General features: G+C 41.9%; 1 protein-coding gene and 1 non-coding gene across 3 annotated transcripts in view; one reads left to right on the forward strand and one right to left on the reverse strand.

Annotated features, from left to right (window-relative positions):
• Nucleotides 1-14,290, reverse strand: part of CLIC4 (chloride intracellular channel 4) — a 98,145-nt gene that overhangs the window by 50,323 nt on the left and 33,532 nt on the right. The window lies entirely within an intron of this gene.
• Nucleotides 13,400-13,502, forward strand: LOC123570940 (U6 spliceosomal RNA). Its single transcript, XR_006695168.1, has one exon. It is a non-coding gene; the product is annotated as a U6 spliceosomal RNA (small nuclear RNA).

The raw sequence follows: 14,290 nt of genomic DNA on the forward strand, positions 1-14,290 counted from the left end.
GGCTAATTTTTGTATTTTTAGTAGAGATGGGGTTTCACCATGTTGGCCAGGCTGGTCTCAAATGCCTGACCTCAGGTGATCCACCTGCCTCGGCCTCCCAAAGTGCTGGGATTACAGGTGTGAGCCACCGTGCCCAGCCCCATTTTTTAGATTTAATACTTCTTGCTTTCAGAATGTGATTTAAAGGAAAAGAAAAATAAACAAACTTAATACTTCTGAGAGACTTCTGCTTCTGGAAGACAGAATTAGATGGCAGTGAGCTTCTTAGTTTTTTGCCTTATACATCTCAGACTTGGAGCCAAAAAAGCCAGCAACCATGGTGAGGAGGCTCCTTATTACTGCCGGGGTGGGGGAATGGGAGTTGCAGCTCCCATTCACTAGTGGAGGGATACACTAGTATCTATTTTTAGTAGAGACAGGGTTTCACAGTGTTGGCCAGGCTGGTCTTGAACTTCTGACCTCAGGTGATCCGCCCACCTCGGTCTCCCAAAGCACTGAGATTACAGGCGTGAGCCTCCACGCCCAGCCTATTTCCATGTTTTGAGATCATCCATCTAAGTGCCATTCCTGAAGGCCTCACTGGATGCTACTGTCCCAATAATTTTACATCTAGAAATTTATTCTATAGAAACAGTCATACAGATGTCCAAAGATACAAGAGAGGAATACTGAGGCCTTACTGTTTGTAATAGCAAAACACTAGAGACCACCCAAGCCCATCAGTAAAAGATTTGTTAAATTTATAGACCACCAACAGAGGATGGAAGTCTAGGCCACCCATTCAGCCTTTGCTGGCATGCGTGAAGATGGAGCCACAGCTTTTTCTGTGGTGTTTACAGTAGAGCAGTAATTATCTAAAAGTTTGTGATCTTGTTTAGGCTGCCCCTTCCCTGGTTCTCAGGCAAGAGGCAGCAGGATTTTGTTGGAATTTTTTTTCTCAGTCCAGGTTGCTGGCTTCTTTAGCTCCAAGTCAGGAATATAGGAGGCAAAAAAGCAGGAAATTCTATATTCCCAGAATACTTCTGAGAAGTCTCTCAGAAGTATTAGATTTAAAAGCAAAATTAAAAATGCATAACATGTGACATATCCATACAGTGGAACATTATTTGACAATTAAAAGCAATGAAGTATGGACACATGCTATAACTTGAATAAACTAAGTGAAAAGAACAAAAGACCACATATCGTATCCACAGATGCAGAACCCGCAGATATAGGGACAACTATAACGGACTTCTGCATCCACAGAGGAGTCCTGGAACCAATCCCCCGTGGATTTCAGGGGACAACTGTATATGATTCCATTTATATGAAATGTCCAAAATAGACAAATTCATACAGACAGTAGACTATTTGCTGCCAAGAACTGAGGATGGAGAAGAGGAGTGACTGCTAATGGGTACATGGTTTCTTTTTGAGGTGGTGAAAATGTTTTAAAATTGGACCCTGGTGGCTGGGCGTGATGGCTAACATCTGTAATCCCAGCACTTTGGGAGGCCAAGGCAGGTGGATCACTTGAGGTCAGGAGTTCAAGATCAGCCTGGCCAATATATAGTGAAACCCCATTCCTACTAAAAAATACAAAAATTGGCCAGGCGCAGTGGCTCATGCCTGTAATTCCAGTACTTTGGGAGGCCCAGGCAGGTGGATCATGAGGTCAGGAGTTTGAGACCAGCCTGACCAACATGGTGAAACCCCATCTCTACTAAAAATACAAAAATTAGCTGAGTGTGGTGGTGCATGCCTATAGTCCCAGCTACTTGGGAAGCTGAGGGAGGAGAATCACTTGAACTCAGGAGACAGAGGTTACAGTGAGCCAAGATCATGCCACTGTACTCCAGCCTGGGCAACAGAGCAAGCCTCCATCTCTCCCCCCAAAAAAAAAAAAAAGGGCTGGGCGCAGCGACTCACACCTGTAATCCCAGCACTTTGGGAGGCCGAAGCGGGTGGATCACGAGGTCAGGAGATTGAGACCATTCTGGCTAGCACGGTGAAACCCCGTCTTTACTAAATATACAAAAAACAAAAATTAGCCCGGCGTGGTGGCAGGCGCCTGCAGTCCCAGCTACTTGTGAGGCTGAGGCAGGAGAATGGTGTGAACACAGGAGGCGGAGCTTGCACTGAGCAGAGATTGTGCCACTGCACTCCAGCCTGGGTGACAAAGTGAGACTCCAGCTCAAAAAAAAAAAAAAAAAAAAAAAATTAGACCCTGGTAATGGTTGCACAACTCTGTGAATATACTAAAAACCACTGAATTGTATATTTTAAAGGGGTGAATTACATTGTATATGAATTATATCCAACAAGTTGTTTTTTAAATATATGCATACAGATCATAAATATAAATATATACATGCTGCAGAAGATTTTAATTTGGATTACACAGGTTTGTTTTGTTTGGTATCTTTAGTAGAGACGGGGTTTCACCATGTTGGCCAGGCTGGTCTCAAACTCTCGACCTTGTGATCCGCCTGCCTCAGCCTCCCAAAGTGCTGGAATTACAGGCGTGAGCCACTGCACCCAGCTTGGATTACATAAAGTTATGATTTCATGTTACAAAAACATATATGTCTATTATGTTTTCTTAAAAATTAGAATACCAGTCTGAGAAACATATAGTGAGATCCCATCACCACAAAAAATTTTTAAAAATTAGCCAGGTGTGGTGGCTCATGCCTGTGGTCCTAGGCTACTCAGGATGCTGAGGCAGGAGGATCACTTGAGCCTGGGAGGTTGAGGCTGCAGTGAACCATGATCACACCACTGCACTCTAGCCTGGGTGACAGAGTGAGACCCCCATCTCCAGAAAATAAAAATAAAAATAATTGGCTGGGCGCGGTGGCTCACGCCTGTAATCCCAGCACTTTGGGAGGCCGAGGCGGGTGGATCATGAGGTCAGAAGATCGAGACCATCCTGGCTAACACGGTGAAACCCTGTCTCTACTAAAAATACAAAAAACTAGCTGGGCCTGGTGGTGGGCGCCTGTAGCCCCAGCTACTCGGGAGGCTGAGGCAGGAGAATGGCGTGAACCTGGGAGGCGGAGCTTGCAGTGAGTCGAGATAGCGCCACTGCACTCCAGCCTGGGCAACAGAGCAACACTCCGTCTCAAAATAAATAAATAAATAAATATAAAAATTGAAATAAAAATAAAAATAATTTTTTAAACTCAAATAATTAAAGAGAAAACTTAATCCCACTGACAGAAATAAACATGAATCTCTAGATAGAGTCTTAGTATTCATTTGGGTTTTATTCTTATAAAAGGAGTATTTTCTTTACCTTGCTGTCTGGGTATTCTTCACTAGCCTCACACCTCTTCCCTTCACACCTCTGTGGTAATTCTTGAATTGCATAATACTGGTATTTAATCAGAAACTGCTGGATTAACTCCTATATTGCAGAATAGGGGTCAATGGCAGATGCCAAATATTTTAATGTTTTACTAAGTCAACATTAAGGAATTGCTCACTTAGAAAACCTAGTTTAATCAGTCTTTAGAATAGTCTGATTTTTAAACACCTAAGAAGAAAAGCTTTAACTTCATTCTTCTCTTTATTTATGTTTATGGAACTGAGGGTAAGCAGTGGTGATGACTGGAGGAAGAGAGACAGAAGTAAGGACCTGAAAGTAAGAACAGGCTCCTGACCATTAAATTATTTTCCTCAACATATTTTCTGGGGAGCGTATAGAGTAATGTGTTATTAAAGAATGAACTTTAAAACTTTTGGCCGGGCGCGGTGGCTCAAGCCTGTAATCCCAGCACTTTGGGAGGCCGAGACGGGTGGATCACGAGGTCAGGAGATCGAGACCATCCTGGATAACATGGTGAAACCCCGTCTCTACTAAGAAATACAAAAAACTAGCCGGGCGAGGTGGCGGGTGCCTGTAGTCCCAGCTACTCGGGAGGCTGAGGCCGGAGAATGGCGTGAACCCGGGAGGCGGAGCTTGCAGTGAGCTGAGATCCGGCCACTGCACTCCAGCCTGGGCTACAGAGCGAGACTCCGTCTCAAAAAAAAAAAAAAAAAAAAAACAAACTTTAATACCCCATTTACCTTTAGTATGAATTCTATCTAAATTAGCTGTCTGAATACACAAAATGGTTGCTTTGATTTAGACTAACTTAAAAGTCACAAAACAATGTGATAAATGAGCAAAGTCACCTGGCTTCTATTACCTATTTCTTCAGTTTTTTGTTGTTGTTTTTTTTTTTTTTTTTTTTTGAGTTGTAGTCTCTCTCTGTCACCCAGGCTGGAGTGAAATGGCACGATCTCAGCTCACTACAACCTCTGACTCCCAGGTTCAAGCAATTCTCCTGCCTCAGCCTCCCGGGTAGCTGGGATAATAGGCACCCGCCACCAGGTCCAGCTAATTTTTGTATCTTTAGCAGAGACGGGGTTTCACCATATTGGCCAGGCTGGTCTCAAACTCCTGAACTCATGATCACCTGCCTCAGCCTCCCAAAGTGCTGGGATTACAGGTGTGAGCCACCGCGCCTGGCCTATTTCTTCAGAATTTTTGCTAAACACATGCTAGAACCAAGTTTGGAGTCCAGAGGTTTTATAAGCTGTTCTTCTACAGGGTCTGCAGAGCATGTGGGAAACCACAGTTCAGAATCATACATACCTAGGTTTGAATCCCGACTTCCCTACTTCATTAGCTGTGTAATCTTCAGTAAGTGACTTAACATCTGTGAAACTTGACTTACTATATACCATGTTATTGTGGGGATCAAGTTAAGTTAGGATACACATAGTTCCTGGCAAATGGTAAGAGTTTTTAAAACGTTACTTGACCCAAAGACACTCCATGCAAAGAACTCAAGGCCTAACAACAGATTCTTCAGTTCAAGCACTTAGTGGTTAGAATCCCTAGATTGCTTTATTCTTTCAGAAAACAAGGAGAGAAGGGAAAAAAATCTAAATATCTTCCACATTAAATTTTTCCAACTGACATAGATTATGGTCCGATGCTTTAAAAAAAAAATAAGTCTACATAAAGTTTAAACAGTTCACTAAATAGAAAAAAGCAAAGATATTCTTTTTTTTTTTTTTGAGACAGAGTCTCGCTCTGTCGCTGGAGTGCAGTGGCACGATCTTGGCTCACTGCAAGCTCCCGCCTCCCGGGTTCATGCCATTCTCCAGCCTCAGCCTCCCGAGTAGCTGGGACTACAGACGCCCACCACCAATGCCTAGCTAATTTTTTGTATTTTTAGTAGAGACAGGGTTTCACCGTGTTAGCCAGGATGGTCTCGATCTCCTGACCTCGTGATCCGCCCATCTTGGCCTCCCAAAGTGCTGGGATTACAGGTGTGAGCCACAGCGCCCGGTCAAGATATTCTTTAATATGTCAAAAATCTCTGGCCATGCAAAGATTATATTATTGTTTCCTGGCCATAACCATGTCACAGAACGAACTCAATAAATAAAGTCAAATGATACATAATGGAAGAATTACTATATGTCCAAGCTCTTTCTGTGTAAATAAAACAGTTAAGCAGAGGATAGTGCAAAGACTTTGGTTGCTACCATTTCTACCATTTCCTTACTCAGCATCACCAATTCATGAAATCTGCTCTTCAGATAAAAGCTTGTACAATTTAGAGAGGAAATGATTAGCTTGAAATTACATCAGGATGCCCAATTACCAGGGCTAGATGAAACTCCAGGACAGACCATTAAGAGTTCATTCACATGGAACATTTACCTTATTGAAGACAAATCTCTCTGCTTGTCCAAAACAAGCTCTTCGCATGTATTAATCTAGTTAATCCTGATATCCTCTTGCTTAGCAGAGAACGGTGGTTAAGATCACTAATTTAGAGCCAGACTCTCAGACAACTCCACTACTGCCTACCTAAGTGACTGAACAACTGGGCCTGTTTTCCTTTTCTATAAAATGGGAATAATAACCTCACTGGATAGTTGGGAGAACGGAATGAGTTCATACATATGAAGGGCTTAGATTAGCACAACACTCAAGGAACGGGGTTGGGGGAGTTGTTTGTTATATACTTTTTCATACTTTTTGATATTTGTAATACGGACATGAATCTTTCATTTTAAAAAAGCAGGCAAACAAAAACCCTCCCATCAAAAACATGAAAATAGAGTAAAACACAAGTTAAAGAATGAATGTGGAAAAACTCTGAAGATAAAATCTTACTCATTGCCTGTATTATAACAAAACATAAAATTAAATAAAAGATAAAATCTATGTAACAGGAGTATATAAGAGTAGGATACGCAAAAACTCTCAAGAAAGTGGGTTTAAAGACTGGGCAAGGTGGCTCACATCTGTCATCCCAGCACTTTGGGAGACCGAGGCAGGCAGATCGCTTGAGCCCAGAAGTTCAACACCAGCCTGGGCAACATGGTGAAACCCTATCCCTACAAAAAATACAAAAGTTAGATGGGCATGGTGGCACACGCCCGTGATCCCAGCTACTCGGGAGGCTGAGGTAGGAGAATCACTTGAGCCCAGGAGATCAAGGCTGCAGTGAGCCACTCATGCCACTGCACTCCCGTCTACATGAGAGAGAGAGGAAAAAGTTTAAAATGTAGATTACCAGGTACCACTTCCAGATACTCTGATTCCATATGTCTGTGGTGGGGCCCAGGAATCTATAATTTTTAATAAGTACTTCAAGTAATTCTAATTTGGATGTATTTGGTGCATAGACCATATTTTCATAAACATTCACACATTGACAGAAGAAAAACACGTTTAAAAAAAAAAAAAGGCCAGGCATAGCGGCTCATGCCTGTAATCCAAGCACTTAGGGAGGCCGAGGTGAGTGGATCACAAGGTCAGGAGTTCGAGACCAGCCTGGCCAATAGGGTGAAACCCTGTCTCTACTAAAAATACAAAAATTAGCCGGGCGTCGTGGTGGGTGCCTGTAGTCCCAGCTACTGAGGAGGCTGAGGCAGGATAATTGCTTTAACTTGGGAGGAAGAGGCTACGGTGAGCCAAGATCATACCACTGTATTCCAGCCTGGGTGACAGAGCAAGACTCCATCTCAGAAAAAAAAAAAAAAAAATCAAAACTGGAATGAAGAAGTTTGCCCCATGGTTAAACTTAAACTTTGAATTCCTCGTGATGCCTTTTGGACTCAGCTCTCTGTAGGCCAGTAACTGGTCACTGTTTGATAGAGTCAAATTTGGTAAATAACAGTCTATTTCCTCCACACTATCATATCTTAAACTTGGACAAACTCAAACTAAGCCAAATAGAATGTCAAGGACAATTTTGGTGATCCAAAGTCCTTTATAGATGAAGTGCTATCGGATGGTTATATATGGTTCAGAAAATAATTACAAATGTTTTTTTTTTGAAACAGAGTCTTGCTCTGTCACCCAGGTTAGAGTGCAGTGGCGCAATCTCAGCTCACTGCAACCTCCGCCCACTGGGTTCAAGTGATTCTCCTGCCTCAGCCTCCCGAGTAGCTGGGACTACAGGCAGGCGCCACCACACCAGGCTAATTTTTTTTATTTTTAGTAGGGACGAGGTTTTGCTATGTTGCCCAGGCTGGTCTCGAACTCCTGACCTCAGGCGATCCGCCCCCCACGGCCTCCCAAAGTGCTAGGATTACAGGCGTGAGCTACCGTAACCGGCCACAAATTTTTTTTTTTTTTTTTTTTTTTTGAGACGGAGTCTCGCTCTGTCGCCCAGGCTGGAGTGCAGTGGCCAGATCTCAGCTCACTGCAAGCTCCGCCTCCCAGGTTTACACCATTCTCCTGCCTCAGCCTCCAGAGTAGCTGGGACTACAGGTGCCCGCCACCCCGCCCGGCTAGTTTTTTGTACTTTTTTAGTGGAGACAGGGTTTCACCGTGTTAGCCAGAATGGTCTCGATCTCCTGACCTCGTGATCCGCCCATCTCGGCCTCCCAAAGTGCTGGGATTATAGGCTTGAGCCACCAACGAATTTTTATTACTGTATTATACTACTAAATAATTTGGCATGTCAGGGGAAAAATAAAAAATAAAAAAAAAAGATTCTGTTGTGATGTTAGGGACCAGGGCTAATACCTGACTAGCAGAGTAGGCTGGATTTTCCATTTAGAACCTATCTAACCACAGGGCAAGTCACTTAACCTCTGTGGCTCTTAGTTTTCTGGAAAAGGCAGGTGGGGAGAGAGATTAATTTATTGAAGTTTTAACTGTAATGTAAACAACATTACATACACAAGACATATCCCTACTCTTAGGGAATCCACACTGAAGTATTTGGGGATAAAATGCCACAATGTATGCAACTTATGAGAGAAAGAGCAAATAATAAAGCAAATAGAGTAAAATGTTAACAATAGGTAAACCTGGGTAAAGAGTATCCTTTCAACTGTTTTGTTTTTGTTTTTGTTTTGTTGGGTTTTTTTTGAGACAGGGTCTTGCTCTGTTGCCCAGACTGGAATGTAGTGGTGCCATCAGAGCTCACTGCAGCCTTGAACTCTCCAGGCTGTAGTGATCCTCCCACCACAGCCTCCACAGTAGCTAGGAATACAGAAAAACACCACTATGCCTGGGTAATTTTTTAATTTTCTTGTAGAGACAGAGTTTTGCTCTGTTGTTCAGGTTAGTCTTGAACTCCTGGCCTCAAGTAATCCTCCTGCCTCAGCCTCCGAAAGCAGTGGGATTACAGAGCCACTGTGTCCGGCCTCTTACGCGTGTAACTTGTAAGTATGAAATTATTTCCAAATAAAGTGTTTTTAAAATTATTAATCTAGTTTCCACTTCAGTCCTAATAGTTTCTAACTATATTATAGCTCATTTTATTGTGTGTCATTTATATATTATCTTCAAGGGCAGATAGATATCAATCTTTTAAAGTTAAAAGCTTTTTTTTTATTCATTCCCCATCCATGTGAGGACCTACACTAAACGCCAGAGATCTGGTGATGAATAAGAGAAGAAATGGTTTCTGCCTTTGCATTACCGATAGCGTTCCAAGTCTAATCTGAATCATTTAAGAATTTCGGAATACCCTAAAAGTACAAAATTTCAATTTAGAATACAGTGAAACTCAAAATATACCCCACAACCTCACCACCATTAAAAAACCACCAGTTTAACATTTTCTCAAAAGTGACATAAACTTCTCCTGATAAATTATGGTTTTGTGAGTTTCAGTTTTATGGGCTTGCCAGTGGCTCCCCCTCTGAGTTAGTAGTTCAGCTTATAACAGTACATTTGATGTTCTCTTGCTTCAGCCTAAGTCACTGTGAATTGAAGTCATTCAAATGTTGAATGGGAGAGATGATTCACCTTCCAGTAGTTTTCAAAGGTTATCTGTTGCTGTTTCTTTTGGTAAATGACCAAGTTATGATCAATTACCTAATATAATACTTTCATTAAAAATAAAAACCATAGAGTGTACAATAGTCTTTAAAAACTAGGTCTTACAAGTCCCAGCGCAGTGGCTCACGCCTGTAATCCCAGTACTTTGGGAGGCCGAGGCGGGCGGAACATGAGATCAGGAGTTTGGGACCAGCCTGGTCAACATAGTAAAACCCTGTCTCTACTAAAAATACAAAAAATTAGCTGGGCATGGTGGCGGGTGCCTGTAATCCCAGCTACTTGGGAGGCTGAGGCAGGAGAATCCCTTGAAGTGGGGAGGTGGAGGTTGCAGTGAGCTGAGATCACGCCACTGCACTTCAGCCTGTGGAACAGTATGAGACTCCATCTTTAAAAAGAAAAAATAGGTCTTACAAAGTTCTCCATCCTCCTTTCCTAGAATGACTTCCTTACTGATGTCCTTGAGGACCCACAGCACTGCTCCACCCCCAGTCCCGTTCATCCTGTACAATAAGGCCACATAAATCTGGACCCTTATATGTGACTACAATCACATTAACCTCTACTGAAATGCTCACTGCCACATCGTGCTTCAGGTCAAGCTCAAGTCTCACTACAAGAATTCAGTTACCTTGCCGGGCGCGGTGGCTCACGCCTGTAATCCCAGCATTGTGGGAGGCCGAGGAGGGCGGATCACGAGGTCAAGAGTTCAAGATCAGCCTGGCCAATATGGTGAAACCCAGTCTCTACTAAAAAAAAAAATACAAAAATTTGCCGGGCATAGTGGCATGGGCCTGTAGTCCCAGCTACTCGGGAGGCTGAGTCAGGATAATCGCTTGAACCAGGGAGACGGCGGTTGCAGTGAGCCGAGACTGTGCCACTGGACTCCAGCCTGGGTGACAGGTGAGACTCTGTCTCAAAAAAAAAAAAAAAGAATTCAGTTACCTGTCCTTTCCATTTCTTTTTTTTTTTTTTTTTTTTTTTTTTTTGAGATGGAGTTTCACTCTTGTTGCCCAGGCTGGAGTGCAATGGTGCGATCTCAGCTCACTACAACCTCCGCCTCCCAGGCTCAAGTGATTCTCCTGCCTTAGCCTCCCGAGTAGCTGGGATTACAGGCATGCGCCACCATGCCCAGCTAATTTTGTATTTTTAGTAGAGACGGGGCTTCTCCATGTTGGTCAGGTTGTTCTCAAACTCTTGACCTCAGGTGATCCACCCGCCTCTGCCTCCCAAAGCGCTGGGATTACAGGCATGAGTCACTGCGCCCAGCTGCCCTTTCAATTTCTATCCCAGCTTCTCAAACTCTGATGTCAACACAACTTATTAGGAGATCTTGCAAAAATGCAGATTCTGATTCAGTAAATCTGGGGTGACAACCAAGATTCTGCATCTCTTACAAATTCCCAGGGAATAGCAAGCCTATACCATGTATTTAACAATTAATCATGATTTGCCTAAAGGGAAACAAAGTACTCAGAGAGAGGACAAGAGCACCTACTTTAGATAAGATGACCATGGAAGACCTCTTAGACATAAAGAATGAGAAGGAAACAGCCATGCAAAGAGCCAGTGTGACAAGACTGCCGTAAGTATATGAGAAAGTGGTGTTGGCAGGGGCCAGATCATGAAAGATTTTCTAGACCAAATTAAAGTGTTTGAATTTTATGAAAAGAGGGAACAATTTATTCATGAACTTAACAAATGTTTACCAAGTACCTACTATGTAGAAAAAAAGCATTTAATACAACGTTTAACAGCAAGGACTGAAGGCAGAGTGCCTGGTTTGATATATTGATTCTTCTACTTAAGCATGAGTGTGATATTGCGTAAGTTACTTAAACCTCTCTGGGCCTCAGTTGCTTTATACGTATAATGATTGGAAGAATACCTGCTTCACAGAGTTATCATGAATATAAATGAGTTAATAGATGAAAAGCTCTTAAAATATTGCCCAGCATGTGGTTAAGTGCTCAGTAAAACAGTATGTGCCAGAGAACATATTCCTGACTTCATGGAGCTTCCACTGGTGGGAGGGGAAAGGGGTTAAGGAACGCCAGAACAGGGTAACAGGATACCACTGAAGGGTTTTGATGGGTGAGGGTATATAAGGGCAAAATCTGATTTCCATTTAAGACAATAAATAACACTCTGCCATATGGAAAACAGGTCAGAGGCATCAAACTGATAAAGAATTGAAGCTGGGTGGCCTCTTGTGGTAGTTGTGGTGAAATGTGCTCTGGATTAGGTAAAAGCAATGGACGTGAAAGGAAAAGTATGGATTAAATTGAATTGGGATAGCATAATCCTAAAGACGTGTGGATGGTTTGGATGTGGAAAGCGGGAGAAAGAAAGAAATCAAGTAACTCCTACCTATCTGCTTTGAGCAACTGGGTCAAGGAAACCTCAAGATGGGAGTAAGGGTAGGCCTATACTTTGCTGGAGGATGGAAAGGGAAATAAATCCCTTTAAGAGATACCACAGATCTATAACCCTGGCATTTACATCTTGAAAATACTTCCCGGGTATGGAGGGCTATAAATCAAAATTAACATTGTTTACCTCAGGACAGATCTGGGGAGAGGTAGGGACAGGAGATTATTTTTATTTTTTGAGACAAACTCTTGCTCAGCCGCCCAGGCTGGACTACAGTGGCACAATCACAGCTCACTGCAGCCTTGACCTCCTGGGTTCAAGCAATTCTCCCACCTCAGCCTCCCAAGTAGCTGGGACTACAGGCACATACCACCATGCCTCGCTAATTTTTGTATTTTTTTGTAGAAACAGAGTTTCACCATGTTGCCCAGGCTGGTCTCGAACCCCTGGGCTCAAGCGATCTGCCCACTTTGCCCTCCCAAAGTGCTGGGAGTACAGGCATGAGCTACCATGCCCAGCCTGGGGGTATTAATTTTATATATTTGTGTCCTATTTGTCTTTTTATAACAAGCATGTTTTTCTTTTCTATTCTTTGTAGATTTAAGAAAATTATTTTTTAATGTTTTTACATGATAATCTTATTACTGTCTCTAATCAGTGCCAAAATGTTAAACTGCTTAAATATAATAGAACTTCTTTTGAATAAATGCTAAATGCAAAGTAGTCATTCAAAAACTACTAGATGAAATAACAAAGGGAATTAATGTCACTTGAGTTCCTTTTGAGTACTTTTGTTACTTGCTTGAAGTATATGCTGAAGATGGAAACAAAGGCTTTAATCTGTAGGAAAATCAAATCTGAAATATCTCAGCCAGAACCACTTTTTAAAACAAACTGTCAGATGTACAATGACCAGACTTTCCATCTAGGCACAATAGATCCATGACGAAAACAAGTTCTGCTTGTTCACATTCACTCATCAAAAGCCTAAAAGGAGGAACAAAGTCTATTATCTCTTCAGAATAACTAATAAACCATATAATTTAAAATATTGACTGTCTGGAGGCAACATCTCTTCTTTTTACAGAGAGGTCATCCTTTTTCTTACAAATTCTTCATCAAAGACATATTCTCTAGTGGGGGAAAAAACCTGAATGACAACAAATGAAAGAAAGAAAGAAAGAAAAATGATCAAAGCTACAGTCCTTTTTTCCTAGTCTGGATCTACCTTGATTGTATTCCCTATAAGTATCAACTACAATAAATCAAAATGTCACCAAAACGTTCTGGAAACAAGTTAAAAGCTACTATTTATTGAGTAGTGTATTTTGCAGTTGACATGCACTATATAAAACTAGTTTTATGTATTTCACAATAACCATATGAAATTAAGGGTTGTTTTCCTCATGTTTCATATGAGTTTCAGATGAGGAAACTGAGGTTCAGAGAAGCTCAGTAATTTGTCATAGGTCATACAACTGAGGAGTGTCAAAACTGAGGTTTAAACTCCAAGGTCCATACTATCTACAACCACTATGATAGTTTCTTGCACCAAAGCAAAGAAGGAGATGCTAGAATCTCACCTGCTTGATCTCAAGATTCTTAGAGAACAACCACCATCTCACTCATAGACATTACTATCAAGTAAGATAAATGACCTGAGCTACGACCCACAGAATGTAGGCCACAAATGTTTTAAATTTTCTAGCAGCCATATTAAAGACGTAAAAAGAGTACTTGCTTTGACAGCATAAATACTAAAATTGGGTCAATTCAAAATAGATCAGCATGGCCCCTGTACAAGAATGATGCACAAATTTGTGAAGCATTCCACATTTTTTTTAAAGTAAAAGAAACAAGTGTGATTAAATATTTTTATTTAACCCAATATATCTAAATTCATTTCAACACATAATCAATATAAAAAGTTATTACATTTTCTTTGTACTACATCTTTAAAATCTAGTGCATATTTCATAATTATAGTACATCTCAACTCAAACTAGACATACTTCAAACACTCAATAACCACGTATAGGTAATGACTATTGTATTGACAGCACCCGTCTAAAGAAAAGGCCTCTGTGGGCACCAACGTCATCAAGACCAGGTTCTAAGGATGATGTACCTGACTCATTAACTCAACATTCAAGCTCTCACAAACTATTTATTTATTTTTTTTCTTTTTTCACTCTGTCACCCAGGCTGGAGTGCAGTGGCGTGATCTCACCTCACTGCAACATCTGCCTCCCAGGTTCAAGCGATTCTCCTGCCTCAGCCTCCTGAGTAGCTGGGATTACAGGCACATGCCACCACGCCCGACTAATTTCTGTATTTTTAGTAGAAACTGGGTTTCACCATGTTGGTCAGGCTGGTCTTGAACTGCTGACCTCGTGATCTGCCCGCCTTGGCCTCCCAAAGTGCTAGGATTACAGGCGTGAGCCACCATGCCTGGCCTGAAACTATTTATTCTTATTTCAAACAAATTTTAATGGTTTATCTGGTGTACTGAGCCACAACAAATTACAATAGAAAATTAATGGGCTGGGCCTCAGCTACTACTCAGGAGGCTGAGGCAGGAGAATGGCATGAACCCAGGGGACGGGGCTTGCAGCGCGCAGAGATCGC

Source organism: Macaca fascicularis, chromosome 1 (assembly GCF_037993035.2).
Source record: "Macaca fascicularis isolate 582-1 chromosome 1, T2T-MFA8v1.1".
Classification (NCBI taxonomy): Eukaryota; Metazoa; Chordata; class Mammalia; order Primates; family Cercopithecidae; genus Macaca; species Macaca fascicularis.